At 44.0% G+C, this 22,439-nt stretch overlaps 1 long non-coding RNA gene across 2 annotated transcripts in view; it reads left to right on the top strand.

The window, feature by feature from the left end:
* Positions 1–4,183: 4,183 nt before the first annotated feature.
* The window catches only part of LOC132360436 (uncharacterized), a 40,573-nt gene continuing 22,317 nt past the window's right edge, over positions 4,184–22,439 (top strand). For both annotated transcript variants that reach the window (XR_009501100.1, XR_009501099.1), the window contains exons 1-7: positions 4,184–4,469; positions 5,417–5,548; positions 7,119–7,222; positions 9,502–9,671; positions 14,826–15,322; positions 17,320–17,632; positions 19,465–20,373. This is a non-coding gene — a long non-coding RNA (uncharacterized LOC132360436). The remainder of the gene's footprint in view (positions 4,470–5,416; positions 5,549–7,118; positions 7,223–9,501; positions 9,672–14,825; positions 15,323–17,319; positions 17,633–19,464; positions 20,374–22,439) is intronic.

The raw sequence follows: 22,439 nt of genomic DNA, 5'->3' as shown, positions 1-22,439 counted from the left end.
TGTAGTTGATTTTGTGTTTCAAGTGTACAGCAAAGTGATTCAGTTATACATACATATATATTTTTTTCAGATTCTTTTCCCATATACGTTATTACAAACAATAGTTCCCTATGCTATACAGCAGGTCCTTGTTGTTCCACTTATTTTATTTTAAATTACAAATGTGTGAAGTCTTAAGCTGACTGTATATGTCATTGATGCCATGGCCCACCACCACGAAGAGCTAGGCCCCTCTGCAAGCTTCTCACTTGTACACTTGCCCTTGACTCTCCTGAGGACCCCAGCCCACTGTCCCCCAACACACGTTCACGCACGTGCACGCCTAGAGCCATCATCACCTCCACCACTTCTCTCATACGGGGCAAAGGCCGACCACGGTTATGTGTTAACATTTCACGTGTTTTGGTGAGTCTGCAACATGGACAAAACCTGGGTTCAGTCCCTGGTTCTTCCCAGGTAACAAATGGATGATTTGAGGCAAGTTGTTTTGGCCTCTCTGAATTTGTTTCCTCCTCTGTCTAAGCCTGTCCTTTATGGTTGCATGAAAGAATAAAACAGAAAATATGTCCCGGGTCTGGTGCGTGGCAGGCTATCAGTAAATATTGGGGTTGTTGATGCCCTTTCCCCACTCCTGGCCCATTCTGAAAGGAAGGGAGAACAGATGTCTGTGTCTAAAAAAGAACCACTGCCATCCCATACTAGCCCAAGACCAAGGGGTCTCGTAGGGTGCTTTTACCCTTTGAAGTAGCCTCCTGAGTCTCCCGCCTCCACTGCCCCAAACTTTTAAAGGGAAGGGGCATCTCTGGAGAGAGCCTTGTTCAAAGGGTGGTGCTGGCATCATTCTCTGAAATTAATGCCTAATTTTTTTCTTTCGTTTTAGAGTCAACCATTAACAAAACACCAGATGCGTGTGTCTGAGGACTCCTCAGGGAGGGAGGCCCATCTGGGAAGGGCAGGGCCAGCCCTGAGCCTCCTTGCGTTTCAGCAAGTGGTGCATTTCCCTTTCCCAGGCCCCTGTGTTGTGAAGCTCAAGGCCAGCAGCAAGGGCCATACGTGGCGGGAGGGGCGGGGGAATGCAAGGTGTGGGATAATGCTCCCCACACTTGCAGGCACACGAGAATCACCTGGGCACCTTGCCAAAATGCAGATTCGGACTATGGTCTGGGGCAGGCCTGAGGCTCTACGTTTCTCACCAGCACCGGGCAATGCCGGTGCTGCTGGTCCGTGGACCACACTTGGAGTAGCAGGGCTCTGAGGTGTCACTTGGACTGGAATGTTGGCATTACTCAGACTGTAGGTGGTGGGAAGAAACAGGAACCAACTCATTCAGCCCAGGAGTCGCAGGCCAGAAGGGAGCATGTGATGCCCACACCAGCCTGGACTCGGGGGGGAGGAGGCCCTGGGGAAGTTCCACAAGACCGGATACAGTGAGAAAGAAGTAATTCCTCACCAGGGAATTGGGGCGTCTCAGGTAACCTAAACTCACAAGTGCCAACTCGAGCCCTCCCAGGCTCACAGCAGGCACTGAGGGAGCTAAGACACCAGTCAGGGCTACAGGGAGGCAAGTGCTAGGGTGCAAAATTCAAGGAGGTGCCCACTCTTGAGGTCATGCAAGTACTTGCGTGTGAAGGCCTCCTTGGCTTTTTTTTTCTTTTCTTTTAAATTTATTATTTTCTTTCTTTCTTCCTTCCTTCCTTCCTTTGTCTCTTTCGGCTGTGTTGGGTCTTCGTTGCTGCAAGCGGGCTTTCTCTAGTTGCGGCGAGCGGGCTTCTCATTGCAGTGGCTTTTCTTGTTGCAGAGCATGGGCTCTAGGCGCACGGGCTTCAGTAGTTGCAGCACGTGGGCTCAGTAGTTGTGGCTCGCAGGCTCTAGAGTGCAGGCTCAGTAGTTGTAGCGCACGGGCCTAGTTGCTCCACGGCATGTGGGATCTTCCCGGACCAGGGCTCGAACCCATGTCCCCTGCATTGGCAGGTAGATTCTTAACCACTGCGCCACCAGGGAAGCCCGGCCTCCTTGGCTTTTGCACCCTGGAGGCCTCACTCACCTCTGCCTAGTCCAGCCCTGCTAAGGCAGACACCAGTCACTCTTCGGTTTCCCTCTTTGATGTTCCATCTGGGACAGCCAGCTTGACCCTCTGTGCCCCTGTTTGTCCCTCAAGAAAATAGAGATAACAAAGTGAAAGCGAGGAAGACAGTGCTTACCATAAACATCTTCAGAATCTATTTATCTTGGAATGTCTGGCACCTAACCCAGGACCTGGAATGTAGTAGTAGGTGCTCAGTAAATGTTTTGTTCAATGAAAGATTGAATCTTATCACTCAATGGAAAGGACCTTTCCTTATCTAATTGCCGTTCTCCCCTATCAGAGGGAGGGGGCTGTTTTTCATCATCTCTGTACTTAGTGTGCTCCTGGAATATAATAGAGACCAATAGAAGTCTGTTGAATTTACTAGAAGTGAAACTCATTCTCCCTGAAGGTAATAAAGTCAGTAGTTGTTTACAAGGCGGCAAATGAGGGGCCTTCTTCAAACTATTTCCCTTGTTCTTCTTGAAATTCCTGCGTTGATAATTTGTTCCTTTGACTTTCCTTTTCCTTACCCACTTATCTTACTTTATTTTTATTTTCATTTTTTTTAGCCTTATTGTGGCTTTTAATTTGATATGCCGTCTTCCAGAACGTGCCCCCGGTTAAAGGGATTTCAGCTCTCGTGGAGGAGGCGGGAAGGTTTGGTCTTGTTCAGGGTGGGGATGCAGGGGGTACCTTTACCACCAGAGGAAGCCCTGAGTGGTTCTTTTTTTCCCCGGAGTGGAATTTTTTTTTTAATTGAGATATAGTTGATTTACAATGTTGTGTTAGTGTCTGCTGTATGGCAGAGTAATTCAGTTATACATATATATATTCTTTTTTCATACTCTTTTCCATTATGGTTTATCACAGGATATTGAATATAGTTCCCTGTGCTGTACAGTAGGACCTTGTTGTTTACCTATTTTATACCTAGTGGTTTGTATCTGTTAATCTCAAACTCCTAATTTACACCCTCCCCCCACTGTCTTACTTTAAAATAACAGGCCCATAGGGAAAGGATTACATTAACCAAAAACAAAACTTTGCCTTCGTTGCATTTTTTCCTTGGGGATTTTGTAAACCAGGCAGGCTATCTCTTGTGGGCCCTATTCAAGCCACTGCCTGTTTTTGTACAACCTGAGCGCTAAGAATGGCTTTTAAATTTTTTAATGGTTGAAAAAAGCTCAAAAGAAGAATAATAGTTCATGATATATGAAAACTATATAAATTTCCAAAGTCAGGGTTTATAAGTAAAGTTTTACTGGGACACAGTCACATGCATTCAATTCTGTGATGTCTGTGGCTGTTTTGTGCTACAATAGTGGAGCTGAGTGGCTATGACAGAAACTTAGGGTCCACAAAGTCTAAAATATTTACTATTTGGCTCCTTTACAGAAAAAGTTTGTTGACTCCCTACTCTCAGAAGAGGCTGTTTGTACTCCAGCACTTATCCTATTGGCTTGTTCCAGTATTTTTTACAAAATCACTACATATAACCTAATTTTAATGAGGAAGCAACACTCATTTTAGAAGCTACCTAGATTCCCAGAAAGTTATGTGTAAGTAGAAATCTTATGAATGAAATCATGGTTTAAATATTTTTTATATTTCTACTTAAAATAATTATTTAGGTGTAGAGAGATGTTAATATTCTCTCTCTGAGTTCTGGAGTCAGGTTTGTTTGAAGCAGGCACTGTGTTACCGCAGAGGCACCTCCTCTTTATCTTGTCTTTTCACTGCTCATAATTCTTGGGGCTCAGGCCGTCGGCGCTGGTGCACTCCATGCTTAATCTCAGTCTCGGCTCCGTGGAGGCAGACTGCTTGAATTATGCTCCTACAAGAGAGGGACAGTTATCTCAGGGCTGGAGGAGGAAGTGATTTATTCCAGGTACTCCCAACAATATGCCTGGGAAATCATCTGTCTGCAGCTAAATGGTTTCCATACTGCAAGGAGTAGGGGTGGGCAGCAACAGGCAAGGATAGGAATTCCAGAAGTGGTATTTCTCCCCTTGTCCCCCACACCACCCTCACGGTTAGCAGTAAGTGTGAGGTTGTCCTTCTGGCCCCCATATCCCCACATGGACTCTCTCCACAAACTTTTGGTTTTGCAGCTGGTCGGCTTGAAGGAATGTGAACTTAGGCTGAGTTGGCAGCACAGAGATTTTCAAGTGTGACATCACCTCCCAGTCGGGAAAGCTGATGAAGTCTGATCCCAGCCTGAAAGTTGTGACTTCCCCTGGCTCTCTGGAATTCTGGGTGTTCCTGGATTTGCCGGAGATATTCTGTTGCTCTCAGCAGTGTGAGTCTTGGAGCTCCATTTTCCCTTCTCACCTTACTGCCGCATGAGAATTCACAGGCCACTGGCAGGATGGGAGCCTTCTAGCCAGCCTCCGGATTGCAGGTGAGCAATTTGAAAGTTAAGTCCACCTTCAGGATGGAGGAGAGTTAATAATGGAAGGCTACAGGCTTTCACTCTGCCTCCCCCGGTGAATTTTTCCATCTCCCGTTTTCGTAGTGTAATGTGGTATATGTCAAGAAATACCTTTAAACCAAGAATCCCCAATCTTTTCCTGAGGTGAAGAGACTTTGCCTTTGCCAAGAATCGTAAAATCCCAGAAATACCACACAACACTTCTGTCACCAGATGTATGGGTTTTCCACACATCAAGCAATTCTCTGACACCAGCTGGGTGTCCTACCATTCAGTTCAGTTCTGCACTATGTACTTAGAGTTAGCATTAGATCCCACAGGTTAAGGGCTCCGTCCCACAAGACTGTTCCCACTCCAGGTGCCAAGCCCAAGTCCCAGGCTGTCACCCCTACTTCTGACTATCCACTGGCTATAAATCGAAGTTCCTTGACCCCCTCCTTGGGTTAAACAATTTGCTAGAATGGTTCACAGAACTCAGGAAAATATTTACTTATGTTTACCAGTTTACTATAAAGGATATAATAAAGATATGAGGGAATTCCCTGGTGGTCCAGTGGTTAGGACTCGGAGCTTTCACAACCGGGGGTCCTGGGTTCGATCCCTGGTGGGGGAACTAAGATCCCACAAGCCGCATGGCGTGGCACGGCAAAAAAATAAAATAAAAAAGATTTGAATGAATAGCCAGATGAAGAGATACAGGGCAAGGTTCCGTAGGGTCCCGAGTGCAGGAGTTTCTGTGCCCATGGAGTTGGGACATACCACCATCCTAGCTTGGAGGTGGGTGGCAGGTAGAACCATGAAGGCAGATTATTAATGGATGGGACTAAGTCATTAAAAAGGAGTGAGAGGAACTACTATATGCCAGACAGAGGAAGCACCATCTTTGATGCAGCTATCAGTATTTCTTTATATTACAGAAAGTATAAAAATACAGCTTCAAGACACGTGCCCTAGACTCTGCTCTCAGACTGCCAACCATAAGCTCCCACCGGTTCCTTGGACTTTGCACAGGTTCTCTTATTCAACGCTTGCAATAACTATATGAACAGGTAATATTATCCCCTTTTTAAATGAAAACAAAATTGAGGCTCAGAAAGCACACAGAGCTGGGAAGTGGTAGAGCTGGGATTGGAACACAGGACTGGCACGTGCAAAGTTCAAGTTCTTTTTTTTTTACCATTTTCTGCTACTTTTCTGCTGAGAATGCTAATGAGCTTCAGGGAGGAGAGGAGGGGCCCAGTGGGAGTGGCTGGTTTGAGGACGGGCCAGGCAAGGCTCCAAGGGAGAAGACAGATGTCCCCCAGGCAGAGAAAGCTGAGCCGCCTTCCCCCACAGTGTGGGCCATGGCTTTACAAGAGGATTGGGCAGTTGGACCCAATCCATGTTGACCCAGATGACAGAATCAGCCTTTTTAATTAGTTCATCTGGTTCACCTGGTGGAAGTGACAGTCACTCATAGCTCAGGAGGTGCCAATTTTCCATCCCCCGAGTAACACAACCATCCCCTTTAAAGGGACTTCACTTGTAAAGTTCAGTGAGGAGACCCCTGCCCACCAGTACCACATTATAACTGCTGTGGACCCTGGGTACTCTGACTTTTATGGACTCCTTCCTCCATAAAAAATGTTTAAATTTTATTTTATGTCTGCATTGGTATGAAGACAAATATATTAATATTATATATTAAAACATTTTCTTCAACCTAAAAATTCTTTTTTTTCTGCTGATTTTAAAAGAAATTAAAACACATTCATGGGCCTCCTGAAGTGTCATGTGCCCTGGGCACTGCACCTCTCATGATTTAACAGAGAAGTCGGCCCTGCTGCCCACCCCTTCACCCTCTGCTCCATCCCACCTCCGTGGCCCTGTTTGCTCAAACAAGCAAAGAGTCTGTATTTGCTGAAGGAAATTGACGGTACACTGCATTTCTTCCCGGAAGAAAGCCGAGTAATAAAAGGCAGTCGAAGGGAAAGAGACCCTGAGAAAGTCCAGGACTGGGAGTTGAGAGGCCTTGGTCTCAGTTGGGACTTTGCCACCTGACTCCTCAGTTGTCCTGTGGAGACAGGGATATGTTGTTTCAGGGGTGTGTTGAAGGTCAGAGGACCCAGAGGCAGGACCATGAGCGGGAGTAAAGTTTCAATGAAGCCAGAGCTCAGATTGATCTAATTACTTTCTAATGGTGAAAAAGACAAGCAAAAGCCTTGACCTGAGAGATGGGGGTCCCCATCCCGGAAGTGGCCAGCAGGGGCTCCTGCCCAGGTGCTCTCAGGGGATGGATGCACCAGATAATGCTTGTGAAAGGAGACAGAAAATTCAAGGGACCTGGAGAGTGCAGGCATTCCTGGCAAGTCTGCTGTTTGAGAGAGAAGCAGGCAGACAAGGGAAGGGGACAGTGTGACCTAGGCTCCCTGGAGAGCAGCCCTGGGCAGGGTGGCCACACTGCTGGCACAGGCAGCTTGGAGGATGTGGGGTGAGAGAGGGTGGGCACGGGGCGGAAAGGGTAGCGCCGACCAGATGGCAGGAAGCTGCGAGGGACTTGAGTGACCTCTCTCCACGGCCCTCAGAATTTGTCACATCTCCCACTTCATGAAATGTTCAGTGTGGTTGGATATTTTGTAGGAAACAACAAAGGAGCTGAGCTCTGTGACCAGTTTTGATACCAGCTGAAACCGAAACATGAGCAGATACGCAAGAGCAAAGAATCAGAAGATGCCAGAAGTGAGGTGAGGGACGGGTCAGAGTCTTGGGAAGAGCTTTTAGCAACAGCAATCAGGGCCGTCTGGCCAGCAGGCCCCGCTGGCACAGGGCCTCTTGCAGACCAGCTTTTTCAAAAGCCTGTGAAAACATGTGAGATGAGAAAAAAAATTAATGGATCTAAAACACAGAAAGTATAAAATTGAAAGTAATACATTTTAATGAAGCATCCATAAGACATAAAATTATGTCACCTTCATTCATTTTTCAATTTAGTGTTTATAAATTATTTACATTTGAAAAGAAAGCTACGGTTTGATTCTCTCACTCTGTAAAATTTCCTGTGTGTGTGTGTGATGACAGCCCACAAATCATAGTCAGTCATATAGTCAGTGAATAACTGGTAGCTAAATAATTTCAAAAGCAAAATTAAGAAAACCCTTTTGATTTCTTCCACAGCAAAAAATGTTATATTTCATGTGAAATGTGGGTATACGCTAATGTGTTTGATATGATGTGGAATGTGGACTCCATAATTAAAAGGCCCTGGGGCTTGTTACGGTCTGAAACCAGCCCTGGTCATAGGCCCTGGAATTGGGGTGTAGGCCAAGTTGAACCAGATCTATGAGGAGTGAGATGGGAGCCTCAGCTGATGTCAGATAATAACTGCATCAGGTGAACTCAGAGCCTTCCAATTCAGAGTCCATCTGTACACAAGTCCTTTCAACCCTGAAGGGCTAGTCAGATGTATAAGCTTTTATTGCATTTTTATTTTTTATCTTTTATATACAATGTGTTATGCATTTTTTAATCATTTTTAAAATTTTTTATTTTTTATACAATTTTGAAAGGTTACCCTCCATTTACAAAATATTGGCCATATTCCCCATGTTGTACAATACATCCTTGTAGCCTGTCTTAACACCCAGTAGTTTGTACCTCTCACTCCCCGATCCCTTTAATGCCCCTCCTCCACACTGGTAACCAGTAGCTTGTTATCTGTATCTGTGAATCTGCTTCTTTTCTGTCATATTCATTCGTTTATTGTATTTTTTAGATTCCACATATAAGTGATATCATACAGTATTTGTCTTTCTTTGTCTGACACTGAGCATAATGCCCTCCAAGTCCATCTATGTTGCTGCACATGGCAACATTTCATTCTTTTTTATGGCTGAGTAGTATTCCTCTGTGTGTGTGTGTGTGTGTGTGTGTGTGTGTGTGTGTGTGTATCACCTCTTCTTTATCCAGATAGATGAGCTTTTAGATATAGGGAGCGTAAAGCTCTCTAGAAGGAAGAAGCACCTTACAAGTGCAGTGAACTGTTATATTAAGTCTCCACTAGGGCTAAAGTAACTCATGGAGGAGAAAGTGACCCAGAATGAGCAGGTGATAAATTACTACTTGGCTGGTGGCAGGGAGCCTACACATGTCAGGAGACCTGGGTATGAGGCAAGGAGCCACTGGGGGGCCTCTGGCCTGCACTGGCTGACGTGTAGCATCGCTTAGCGGTGGTAGGTGCCCTGGTGGCAGCTGGAATGTACTGTCACCCACTCAAGCACTAAAAGCCGACACTGATTGCCATCTTCCCCTTTTTTCCCCCCTTAATGATTTTACTCTGACACTTGAGAAAAGGGAGGAGAAATTAAAAGTGCTCTCCAGACTTCTCTCTCCCCCCTCATTTTTTGTCTTGGTCTTTTTCCCGGGCTCCTGTTGTGCCATTGCCCTTTCTCATCACACCCAGCTGTGTTCTCTCCCTGCCCCAGCCCTCCGCAGCCAGGCTTCTTTGCCTGCATGTTTCTTTCAGTGAGGCCACAAAGGTGGGACCAGTAGATACCCCACTGGAAGCCTCGCAGGCTGGGTGCAGAGCTGTGAGTGGTAGAGAGGGGGGAGGCCAGCCTGAGGAGCCCCAGGGGTAACGATGGGAGAACCCAGGCCCCCCATCACCCCACCACCAGTGGTTCTGGGCAGAGGACCTCAGCCCTGAAGTAGCAGTGAGGAGGCGCTGGCTGTTTGCTCCTCATGGCAGGTGACCTGGGGAAGGCAGCTTAATGGGTCTGTGTGTCTCTCTATCATGGGTGTCAGTGATCAGAAAGGAGCAGCCAAAGAGCAAAGGGGAGCAGTGGCCCTCCTTCCCCAAGGAGACCCCGCCCCTTCCCAGGGCTACCTCCATCACACCAGGGTCACTTCAGACCCTGAAGTCTAATCGTTTTCGCAGCCATGAACTAACATTCATCTAGTACTTCCCTGCACCCTGTGATGCCGGGAACAAGGTGGGGCAGGTGTCAGAATTATGCCCATTTTACAGGTGAGGAAAGTTTGGGAGTGAACTGACTGGCCAGTGTTCTGGGGCTAGTAATGGATGAGCTGATCGAGATGGGAACCTCATTCTTCTGACTCCAACCTCACAGTGTGTGGGCTTGAGCTCCGAGCCCACAGGAAGCGCCGGCTCCCACTAAGCCGCCCATTAGGCCATGAGTGAGTATTTGGAGTAGGAGTATGCACGCAGTGAGTACATGCAATCCCAAAACCAGAATTTCTGTCTCAGGCAACCCTCAAGGCTCTTAAAATGCAGACGTCACGTACAGCCGTTGAATTTTAGAGGGGAAGATTATTTCTTTTATGGCAAAATTCACTCATTCATTTATTCATGTATTTATTCACTCAACAAGTATATATATTAAGCAATACTCCATCTCCAATAAATGCAAGCCAATTTGCCAAAAGTCAGCACCCCCCTAAAACCCCATCTGCAACATAATCAACTCACTCCATTTGTCAATTTAATCACTTTGTTAACTGACTAGTTTACTAGTTTTACCAAATTTACTCATTTTATGAGCTTGAACAGTAATGTTTTGTTTTTTTTTTAAAGGAGAGTTCCCTTTCCTTTGGGTTTTTTTTTTTTTTTTTTGGCTGTGTTGGGTCTTCGTTTCTGTGCGAGGGCTTTCTCTAGTTGAACAGTAATGTTTTAACAATTAAAATATTGGCTACACAGACATAGTAGAAATTAACATTTTTTCCACATGAAATACTACTTTTCCAGGCAAAATTCCAGCCTTTAACTATACGATAGGACTATTTTGTCTACCTCTGGTTTCTTTACGTGCTTTATTTTCAAACTTGAAACATTTAAATATTTTTTTGTCAGTTTCTTGAAATGATATACGCTTGAACTTTATAGGGGCAGTGCAGGGAAATGGCTACGTAGGAAGGCCTGGACCTGGACCCAGCCTGCCCGGGGTGTCAGCCCAGCTCTGCCACTTTATTAGGGACAGCTTACTTGTACATATGTGATGTGATCTCAGCCATTTTATGTACAAACACTGGGGGAAGAAAAAACACATCATGATAATAACGGGGTTATTTCTGGGTGGTGGGATCGTGAGTAACTTTACTTGCCTTCCTTATAACTTTTGTCAATAAAAAGAATTAATCAATGGTCAATCTAAGAAAGAAAGGGAAAATTTTATTCGAGCCAAGCTGAGGACTATAGCCCAGGAGACAGCCAGCTACTCTGAGAAACTGCTCTGAAGAGGTAAGGGGAGAGGTCAGTAAAGTGATTCTGGGGAAGAGGGTATGTGCAATCAAGCACACATCTCAGTAGAAGGTTGCTGCTAGTCACAAGAAACAGACAGCTTAGTTGATGATTGTAGTACTTTTCTAAGTATGGGAAGATGCAAGAATCCAGGTCATAAAAAATTTTTCCTTAAAATATCTAACTATCTAAAGGCCTGTTCTGCCAGATTTCCCAGAGTACAGAGTGCCTCATTCCAGATCTTCACTCTGAACTCCTTTCTCGGGTGTACTGTACGTCAGCAACTGCAGTAGCTAATGACTTGATTCTTGTAGAACTAGATGGTGGGCAACATTCTTTATTTTACAATCACTTCCCTTTTGGTCTTAATTTCAACCAAGGTTTGGGAGGCATTTGGTGACCAATTTGTCCCACGGTGCTAGAAATGCTCATTCCCAGGTTAGGTGAGGATTTCATTGATAGGCCACTTAATGTGCTATTACTGGACCAGGCCCTGTGAACAGTAGCCCAAAGTCTGTTATGGTCCAGGAAATGGTTCCCTCTTGTTGCTTCTTCCCATATAGAGATACACCATTACAATCCTTGATCATATAAAACTATATATTTGGCCAATCATTTCAAGTCACCTAATCATCATTAATTTTATCTGAGGCTCAGTCACATATTTGATAATGCAAGAAATAATCTTGTAAAATAGACAAAATACAAGCAATATAGCTGGTAACATTAATAAGATCATAAGTAAGTATTTAAGCTGAGAACTTCCATTAGCTGTGGCCCAGTATCTCCCCAGGTAGTCTAACCAGTCTGTTCTGCATTAAGGGATGATATACTGATGTGGTACATAAAGTTCACCAAAGATGTCTGCACACACAAGGTGAGTGGTGGGTCATCGTGACCCCTTACAGGATTGAGAAAGGAATGTTATCTTCTAAGGAGTTACATAGCTGGCACCAGAAGGAGAAAAATTGATCTTTATGGTTGAGCAGGTATTTCCGCTGTTGGGGAAGTCTGGTTAACAAACACATCAGACACAATGCACACTAGAGGGGAGAGAGGAAGCCAAAGGGCAGAGAAAAAGTTTTATGTTTAAATTTTTCTTGTCTTGACTTAAAATGTGAATTTTATTGCAACACTTTTCTGTATGTTTTAAGACATCCTTTTCATGATTTTAATTGTAACTACATAAGAGGAACTATACCAGAGGGCTTCGTATATGTTGTTTTATTTAGTCCTCACAACCAACACCCAAGATAGGTAATATTATCACCATTTTACAGAAAAAGAAGCTGAGGCTCCAAAGCATTAAGTAACTTGCATGTGGTCCCACATCCCCGAGGAATCTGGCTTCCTCATCTCATGCTAATATTACTTCCTCTGGCTCAACCTAAGAGTCCTTCTCTGTTAAATGTGTGATATCTGCATCTCAAAATATGGTGGAAGGATGGAGTGAGATGTTGATGTATGAAAGCCCACTGCAATGATACAGCCCTCTATAAAGAATAATATGAATGAGGAGCATGTGTTGTATTCACTGTGCTGTCCTAAGGCTCTGTGTAAATTATGTTCCTTCCATCAGCTCAATGAGCCTTCAAGGCAGGTGGCCATTATTATCCTCATTTTACAGAAAAGCATATCAAGGAACAGAGAGGGTAACATGCCAAGCTCACACAACTGTACATGATATTGATGATCTCAGTGGGAGCGTTTCCATTGTAAATGACTTTTGGGTCATCTTTCCTGATCTCCCCTTTGAGTTCCTCAGGGAGAGAAAGGGAAGCACCCTACTAGACATCAGACAGTCCACCGGGCTCAGCAGGAGGTAGATGAGGGGTGCGAGGCAGGTCAGAGATCAGAGGTCAGGCATTAGGATCAGCACCTTAATTGGTGCCTGTTGACCTTGCTTTCCAAGGACTGTAGGGGACAACCACAAACTCCAAGGACACTGCTGCCACCTGCTGTTCACACATTTTCAAACCAAGGGCTTCTCCCCAACATCAAGATCTTCACCACTGTCTTCCCCAGACCCCTTCTGTGGCCTGGGTAAGAGAATTTCAACCTTTGCTCAATTTCAAATGCAGGAAGGGTAAGCCCTTAGCAGAAGTAGAAGGGCTCCAATAAGAGAGTGCAGAGATGCTTCTGAGCCATGCAACCTGGGGGCAAGACCTTGCTTCTTTGAATCTGTGTCTTATCTGTAAAACAAAGACAACCATAATATCTGCTTCATACAATTGCTTTTAAGATGAAATAAGATTTTTTCCCTCTACAATCTACCTTCTTTTTAATATATATATATATTTATTTATTTATTTGGCTGCATTGGGTCTTAGTTGCAGCACGCAGGATCTTCATTGCAGCATGCGGGATCTTTCATTGCGGCCCGCAGGCTTCTCTCTAGTTGTGGTGTGTGGGCTCAGTAGTTGCGGCGCACGGGCTCTATAGTTGTGACACGCAGGATCTAGAGCACGTGGGCTTAGTTGCCCCGTGGCATATGGGATCTTAGTTCCCCAACAAGTGATTGAACCCACATCCCTGCATTGTGGGGCGGATTCTTAACCACTGGACCACCAGGAAAGTCCCACAGTCTACCTTCTCTTTTTTTTTCTTTTTAAAAAATTTTTAAAATTTATGTATTTATTTATTTTTGGCTGCGTTGGGTCTTCGTTGCTGTGCGTGGACTTTCTCTAGTTGTGGCGAGCGGGGGCTACTCTTCGTTGCGGTGCGCGGGCTTCTCATTGCTGAGCATGGGCTCTAGGCTCACGGGCTTCAGTAGTTGTGGCTCATGGGCTCTAGAGCGGAGGCTCTGTAGTTGTGGCACACACGGGCTTAGTTGCTCCGCGGCATGTGGGATCTTCCCGGACCAGGGCTTGAACCCATGTCCCCTACATTGGCAGGCGGATTCTTAACCACTGCACCACCAGGGAAGCCCCCAGTCTACCTTCTTACCAGAAAAAAAGTTAGCTATGTAAAGGACAAGCCGGGATGGGGAACAATTAAGCATCCCCAAATGTCTAAAATCAACCTCTGCTTACATTAACATTTTTAACAATTAAAAAATTTTTTACATAGTAAAGCATTTCCCTTTATATTTTGCTACTGATTTTGAAATTATCAAAATTAAGTCTCAAGTCATTTTTTGTGCATTTTATTGAGTATCTGAACCAGAATGTGAAATACTGAAAAGGACATCTGATTTTTTTTTTTTTTTTTTTTTTTTTTTAGGAGAAAAAGCTTTCATAATTGAAAGTGTCTCTCCCATCTGAGACTGCCAGAGTCATTTCCAAGATTCTGGTTCACAAGTTTCACATCACTTCTTTCAGGCAAGGCATCTAGCAAATGGGCAACGTAAAACTGAGAAAACTAGAGGGAGCTTTTTCCACTCAAGTTCCCTCGGGAACTGACCCAAACAGCAAAGCTAAGAGGCCTGGCTCCGTCTCAGCAGCTAAAAGCATCACACCAGATTCTGTTTGCCTGAACCTTCCTTCTGACTAGTTCTAGACGCTAGCAGTGGATTCCAATTAACTTTCATGTTGCCAGTCTAATAGTCCTTCTAGAATATTTGCAATTTGTATTGCTGGCTTAAAAGTTCAGCAAAACTGAAACTCTCGGGCTTCCCTGGTGGCGCAGTGGTTGCGAATCTGCCTGCCAATGCAGGGGACACGGGTTCGAGCCCTGGTCCGGGAAGATCCCACATGCCGCGGAGCAACTAGGCCCGTGAGCCACAATGACTAAGCCTGCGCGTCTGGAGCCTGTGCTCCGCAACAAGAGAGGCCGCGATAGTGAGAGGCCCGTGCACCGCGATGAAGAGTGGCCCCCACTTGCCGCAACTAGAGAAAGCCCTCACACAGAAACGAAGACACAACATAGCCAAAAATAAATAAAAATAATAAAGAAAAAAAAAACAAAACAAAACCTGAAACTCTCAATGGCTGAGTTCCGGTAAGTACCTGTAAACGATTTCAGGACTATCCACTCTACTACACATTACAGGCCTGGCTGTGATGTGGGTTCCAGGGGCAGGTCTGGCTGTTCTCATCCTCTAAAAGGGAGGTTGGGTACCAACTTGCTCTCTCACCTTCTTGGTTTTTGGACAGAGTACTAAATGAAGATACTATCTGCTGCCTGGATTTGTCTTGTGAGACACGAGTGTTTCCAGAACCTGGGAGAAGCACACAGTGCCCTGTTGGAGAACCTAACGGCAAGGTGGTTAAGGCAGAGTGTGGGACAGCTGAAGGCAGATGACTCAGGACCTCTGCACGCAGAGCAAGGAGGCGTCTGTGAGAGGGAGACAAGGCTTACGAAGGGCCTGATGGAGACTTTGGGAGGAAGAACTAATGGTGGACCTGGACTTAGGTCTTTGGTTTTTCAGTGATGAAGGAAGCTGAGAAGAAGACATTTCAGACTGAGCCCCCGAAACACAGAAATAAGAAGAATAACTCTTAAGACGGTATTTAGGTACCGCTCTTAAGAAGCTACTCAGTAACCACACAATAGGTGGTAAGAACAGCAGGATTTCCAGTGACCCTGGGCCGCTGTCGGGCTTCTCCACCTGGGACCTGCAGACTCACCCTCAGGCATCCGTGAGTGCTCTGTAAGTACTTCCACATTTTATCTTTTCACTTGATGCCTATTTGAAATAAGATTAATGTTTGCAGATTCTGGGTCATCTGTATAGCCACTGAGTACCATAACACAGTTTCAGCTTCTACATGGGCACTGTGTTTAGATAGGATTGGGACCAAGTAATGCTATTTGAATTGTCAGAACTAGAGGAAAAAAGAATAGATATAGATTTAATATGTAAACAAGCAGAGACCAAAGGACATCACAAAACACTGTATGACGATCACTCACCCAGTCATTCAACCAGAAAACTGGTGGGTACACAGAGTTATCACCCAGCCCCTGGGGTATAGGCATGCCAAATACAGAAGAACCCTGTCAAGAAAAGATATACAACAAAGGTGTCATACAGGGATGACAGCCCGCCCAAAGATGATCTTTTTGGTTTCAGGATCTATTTACATCTTTAAAATTATCGAGAATCCCAAGGAGCTTTTGTTTGTGTGGGTTGTATCTATCAATATTTATGTATAAGAAACTAAAACTGAGACATTTATTTACTAATTCATTTTTAAATGACAATAATAAACCCATTATATATTAACATAGCTAACATTTTTAATGAAAATATATTTTGCAAAACAAAACTTTAGTGAGAAGAGTAGCATTATTTTACACTTTTGCAAATCCATTTGATGTCTGGCTAAATAAAAGCTAAATTCTTGTGTCTGCTTATGTATTCAACCCATTTTGATATATTGTTTTGGTTTATGTTGGGATCAGGGCGGGCCGCCCCAAATTATGCCACAATGGCATATTGATTATTTTGAATTAGGAAATGGCCAGTGCAAGAGGGACACTCTTTTCTGCTTCCCTGAAAGCAGGAAATAAATCTCTCCTGTGAAAGGTGTATTCCCTTCATCTGGAGGTAGAAGGACACCCTCATCACCAGACAGGGAATTGGGGCTGAGAAGCCTGTATAAACAAACCTTGTTGTTTCTTTAATTTACTACCCCAAGCCCAAATTCTGTTGAGATTCTTTACTAATTGAGCACCCAAAAGCTAAGTTTCTTTGTCCTGTCAATTCCTCACAAATATATTGTCTCTTTGTCTAAAAAGTATAAAAGCTGCCTGCTTTGACCACCTCTTTGTTCCCATTTTATGAGACCTCTGTGCGCATGAATTAAAATTTGTTTCTTTTTCTCCTCTTAATCTTTTTTTTAAAAATAAATTTATTTACTTATTTATGGCCACGTTGGGTCTTCACTGCTGCACACGGGCTTTCTCTAGTTGCGGCGAGCAGGGGCTACTCTTCATTGCGGTGCGCGGGCTTCTCATTGCGGTGGCTTCTCTTGTTGCGGAGCACGGGCTCTAGGCGCGCGGGCTTCAGTAGTTGTGGCACTTGGGCTCAGTAGTTGTGTCTGGCGGGCTCTAGAGCGCAGGCTCAGTAGTTGTGGCGCACGGGCTTAGTTGCTCTGCGGTATGTGGGATCTTCCCGGACCAGGGCGCGAACCCATGTCCGCTGCATTGGCAGGTGGATTCTTAATCACTGCACCACCAGGGAAGTTCCTCTTAATTTGTGTCGACTTTATTATTAGTCCAGCCACAAAAATCAAGAGGGGCGGGGGCGGAAATTTCCCCCTCCCGGACATTGACACATTTGAAGAAAATGTGACCTCACACATACACGTTGTTGGAAAAAAGGAAGAGTATTTTAATAGACGTTTCAGATAACTATGGGTGTTCTTCTTGGATATTGCACTAAAATTTGACAAATGGTAGTTTCTTAAATATCAATTGCAAGGTAGAATCTAGAACCACATTGATGAACTTTTCAAAATTTGGTTACATTAAAATTCAGGAGTTCATGATGCATTTTGAATGTCTCATGTATATTTTCCATTTTATCACACCGAATATTAAAAAGATTTATACTCAACGGTCAAGATTTAATGGAAGTAATTTTTACAGCTTCATCAAGGACATTCTTAAGTGAAACAAGCTTTTTTTTTTTTTCCCCATGAGTGCATGGTGATGAAGAATACAGGGGCTACTAGTTCTATTTGGTGCCACTGCCTTGATTTGTGTGAAAGTGACAGCAGTTCTACCCACCATTTCTTTTGCACCATCAATACAAGTGTTAACCCAGTGAAAAAGATAATGTCTTAGTATTATGATGATGATGATGATGATGATGAAGAAGAAGAAGAAGGAGGAGGAGGAGGAGGAGAAAGAAGAAGAGAAGAAGAAGAAAATATTTTTGAACGCAGAACCCCTGAAAGCTTCTCCAGGATTACTGAGGGGTCTCATGGACCAAATTTAGAACCACTGAACTAGGGTAAGTACTTAATTTGAGTCATTGTTTATTAAAGTTCCCAGACTTAGAGAAATTATTTGTTAGCTTATAGATTTTTGCCTAGTAGAAATTATTTTTGCTCAGTAGAAAAGGTAACTCCAAAGGTTTTAATCTATTGCCTTATAGGACATTAACCAGTTTTGAATGTAACCCAGCAATTGTATCCTAATATTCCTTTACTAAATTACTGAGAAGTACGTAATTTCTCAAACACTTTCTACACCGGTCTTTATATCTTCCTGTTTCCCTCATTAATTGATGAATTCAGTAAAATCTTTGACACACATTCATTTTATATTTGCATGAGTCACAATTTTAACTTCTTTCAAAATTATCCTTTGGCAACCTCAAGTTTCACCATCAGCATCATTATCACGTTACTAGTGGCAAATCACTTGTTTAGCAAAACATCTTTAAATAATGTCATTCTTAATTATTTGGGGTTTGTGGTTTTGAACATTTAAAGGGAAATATCTTGTAGCCCTCTAGACTTAACTAAAATTAATTTTATTTGAATGCTACTTAAATATATACTAACATGGAATTATGTATAAACTGCTTATGCTTATAACTGTTACACAGCTGTAAAAACAAAACATATTAAATACATACAGAGCCACAAATCCAGAATAATACATACCTGAATCTATGCCACCATGAAGAATTCCTGACCCAAGAAAGATAAGTATGAGCAGAAAATCAGCACTTGACTGTGGTTGAGACTGGTACAATATTCATGAACTCACAGACCTGAAAATGCCATTGTCATCAGTGGAAAACACACATGGACACGTAGCCACCTGCTGAGAAATTTTAGGTGCCCCTACACTAGAAATTTCACCCCTCTGAGCTCCTCTGTAAAATAAGAGTATGTCTACCTATCCCACAGCATAATACAGGGATTCACTTGGGAGGTAAAGGTGCAACTGTTTTTGCCAAAGAAGGTTAAGAAAGCATTTCACTCTTTCATTCTTCTCTCTCCCCTTTCAAGAACAGTCTTAGTCTCTAATTTTGTTCTTGGGCCTGGTCCCGGAGCCAAAGTTCTATCCTTCACTAGCGATAGACCTTAAACAAATTATTTAATCTCTCACTTCAGATTCCTCATCTGTAAACTGGAGGTGATAATAACCTCTACCTCATAAGCTTATTGAGTGTATTATTGAGAATAATGCACGTAAAGCACCTGACATATAGAAAAAACACAATAGATGATCATTATTGTTAACGCAATGCTCAGCACCTAAGAGCTAAATAAATGTTGGTTATCATTATTCAGATGTAAGGTGATAGGTAAGGGGATGGTCCCTCCTAAAATGATATTTTAAGAAGGAGGACAAGGAAGAAAACATAACATTTAGTGAATGCACACCTGTGCCAGGCACTTTGCACACATGTAATTTCATCTTCACAAATCCCTGTGATTCAGATATTAGTATCCAGAGCAGAACGAGGGTGAGGGGAGTGAGGCACCTAGGGTCCAAAATTAAGGAGGCCCCTCAAAAAAATTTAAGGAAGCACTCCCACTCAGGGTTGTGCTGAGGAAAATGAGGGTCAGACAGGGTAGCTTGGTAACAGAGTGGTGAGCAACAGAGATGAGATTTACCCTCTGGTCTGCCAACTGAAGCCAAAGTGGATGCCCTGAAGTGGACGGACCACGGGGCTTCCTTGCTACAGGTTCTCACCCTTCACCCCATCCTGATGGTGCAGATCTCTGAGAAACTGCCCAGCTCGTTCTAGAAAATTCCTAACTGTGATTGACCTAACTGTGACTCAAGTCCCTGACGATCTAAAATGTTCTAACTTTCCTTTCACAGGAGGGCCCTGCTGACATAGCTGCACTTTAAGCTTCTAGAAAGTATTAGATTAAGGGCCTCTTAAGATTTTTTTCTCAGCGAGCCCAGATTCTAACAACTTCTAACAACTTGATAAGAAAAGCCTCTTAGGCCAAAGCTGGGAAGTTCTGATCTCTCCTGAGAGAAGCTAACCCTTTGAACTCACACAGTGGAGTATGCTTCTGGAGGCCATTGCGGTCACTGGGATGAGCCTTCAGGCCTGCACTTGGGATTGTTTTCCAGCATCCTCTTTACTTCGAGTGTAAAATGGCTCTGGGGATAAGAAAAGCTCCCCCGTTAGTGTTTCCCTTTCCTTAAGATGGAAAGATTGGCCGGATTCAACATGAGTGTTGAATCCAAGGTAGAGCCAGATTCTTAGAATTGGGGGAGCTTTCTCTGCGAATCCCTGAGACATTTGTGTGAATAACCAACCTAAGGGCAGGAAAAACCTTTGAAAGGAACAATTAAAGTCTGTTTGCATAAGCTTTCCTGGAGCCTGAGGGTAAAAGGTGCCCCTCCCTCCTCCCTACCTCAGGAAAGGAGACTGAGCAGAGAAATGATTTATTGGGAAGGAATGTGCAAATAAAAAGATGACACTTGTGTTCTTTTCAAGATTTAGTGATTTCTCTAGAAACATGTTATAGACTGACTTGTGTCCCCCCCAAATTTCTAAAGTGAAGCTCTAATCCCTAATGTGACTGTATTTGGAGATAGAACCCATTAGGAGTTAATTAAGGTTACCTGAGGTCATAGGGTGGGGCCCTGATACTATAGGATTGGTATAGTTATAAGAGAAACATGAGGTCCACCGTGTGATCTAGCCAAGAAGAGGGTCTCACCTGAACCCGACCTTGCTGGCACCGTGATCTCAGACTTCCAACTTCCAAAACTGTGAGTAAATAAATTTCTATTGTTTAAGTCACTACAGTATGTTGTCATAGCAGCCAGAATTAATACAAAACACTTGGGGGTAATATACCCACAATTTATTCAGTGGCTCCCAATGACTCGTCTTATTTATACTAGTCTCACTAAATTTGCATCTGTATCTCTTTAATCCTCACCATCCAAGTAAGTGGGTAATAATTTTTGCTCTTTTAACAGCTGAAATTAGAATAATGGACTCTTTGGATGATGGAATCAAAAGCAGTAAAATCCAGAGCTGGGTGGTCTTATACGGAGCACTTAACCTTTCTGGGCATTAATTTCTCCAAGTGTAAAATGGGGAACACATTAGTTCCTACTTCATAGATTGCCTATGAGGATCTAAGTAGCTGCTCACAATCCCCAGTGGGAGGTGTAGGCACTGACCAAGCAGGTCGTTGACAGGGAATAGGGACTGGGTTCCAACAGGAAACACAGGTGAGTGCCTTGTTGGGGGGAAGAATGTGCTGGACAGGTAGAACAGATGACAGAACAGAACTGAAGTGGCCATAGCTTGCCTTATAGGATCAGGTAAGGTACAAACGGAGTGAGCTGGGTGACTCACCTATCATGCGGCAATGATTGAGATCATTACCAAAGACATTTGTTTGTTGAAACCCTCATCTCCCACACCTCTACCTCCATGATGTAAAGGGCAGGTTGAGAATCACAGATGTTAATAATGAAGTAGGGGTTTGATGACGGTCAGGGCTCAGGTGTACATAGATCTCAACTATGAGATTTCGGAGTTAGATGTGCGTTGGATGCAATCGTTATTAAGCATTCATTTGTTTTCCTCATTCCTTCCCCTTTCGTAATGTGTCATTGAATGTAATGGCCCAGTTCGGAGTTCACTGGCCATGCTTCCTGCTTGGGAGCCTTCAGGGATCGTCCCAGGATACACACTTCTCTCCTCACTGCCCCTCTGCTGAGCTGGGAGGCCAGGTCTCTGACCCTTGAGTAGCAGAATCTGACAGGATGTTCCAAAAGAGCCCACTCACTTTAACAAGTGATTTTAATTAGGAACATCCAAGTGGTGCCACCAGGATACTTAGGACCAGAGACTCAAGTTTGAAATCTTAGAAATTCTGTCCCAGTGAAGCAACCAAATGCCTTGTTATAGAAAAGCATATCGAGAAAAATATGTTCATGCAGATTCTCATTAGACCAGAGAATCTGTTGTAACTGAGAAGAGAAAAGGGCAAGGATTCAGAGACCTGCCCAATAAAGACATCTAAGCTGAAACAATGAGCCAGAGATTGTTTTGGACTCCGTTGCTTTTGCACCCCAGAGTTATTTGGTTTGAATGACTGCCAAACCCTAAAGTTCAAAAGACAGTCACAAGTGGGGAAGGAGGCCAACATTCTTGGGGTTGAATTCCCAGAATCCTCTCATTTACTGTAAGTCTCTCAGTCTAAGGTCAGCCCACTCTGGCTGGTGGTTTGGTTTTAGAGACAGCCTCTCCCCCTACTACGAAGCCTGTTAGAGGGATTCTGATGGTAAAATCGTCAACCATGTTGTCCTCCCAAGGACCTGAACTTGGGTAGGTCATCTTCTTCCAGAAGCCACCACTGTGGTCATTTCTGGGGTTCATAAGGATGGGCAACCCTCTCACACTGAATGCAGCTGTTCTCGTTAGGCCTGTCATAAAATACACCAGAGCGAGCATTTCGGTCTTTTTAAAAGTGTTTGATTGCAATTGAATGTAAACACGAATTCAGTTAATAGGAGTTTATGTAAGCCTCTAAGCTTGGTTTCATCACTGAAATCTTCCACTCTTTTGCCGCCCCTGTTAAACATTCACCATGCCCTGATGGGTTTTACCTCCAAGGAACCAGCCCCTTCTCTCCTCCACTGCCACCACGCTAGCCAAGTCACCTTCATGTCTGGCCCCTGTTACCCTGAGAGCCTCCTCACTGCTCTCTCTGCTCCAGTTCTGCCCTCTCCTCCCCACAAAATCTCCATTCTCCATGCGCTAACCAGAACAATGGCAGCACCCCAGCCTGACTGTGTCACCCTCCCCTTGCTAAAAA

This window comes from Balaenoptera ricei, chromosome 2 (assembly GCF_028023285.1).
Source record: "Balaenoptera ricei isolate mBalRic1 chromosome 2, mBalRic1.hap2, whole genome shotgun sequence".
Classification (NCBI taxonomy): Eukaryota; Metazoa; Chordata; class Mammalia; order Artiodactyla; family Balaenopteridae; genus Balaenoptera; species Balaenoptera ricei.
This window is presented reverse-complemented; position numbering and strand designations above follow the sequence as displayed.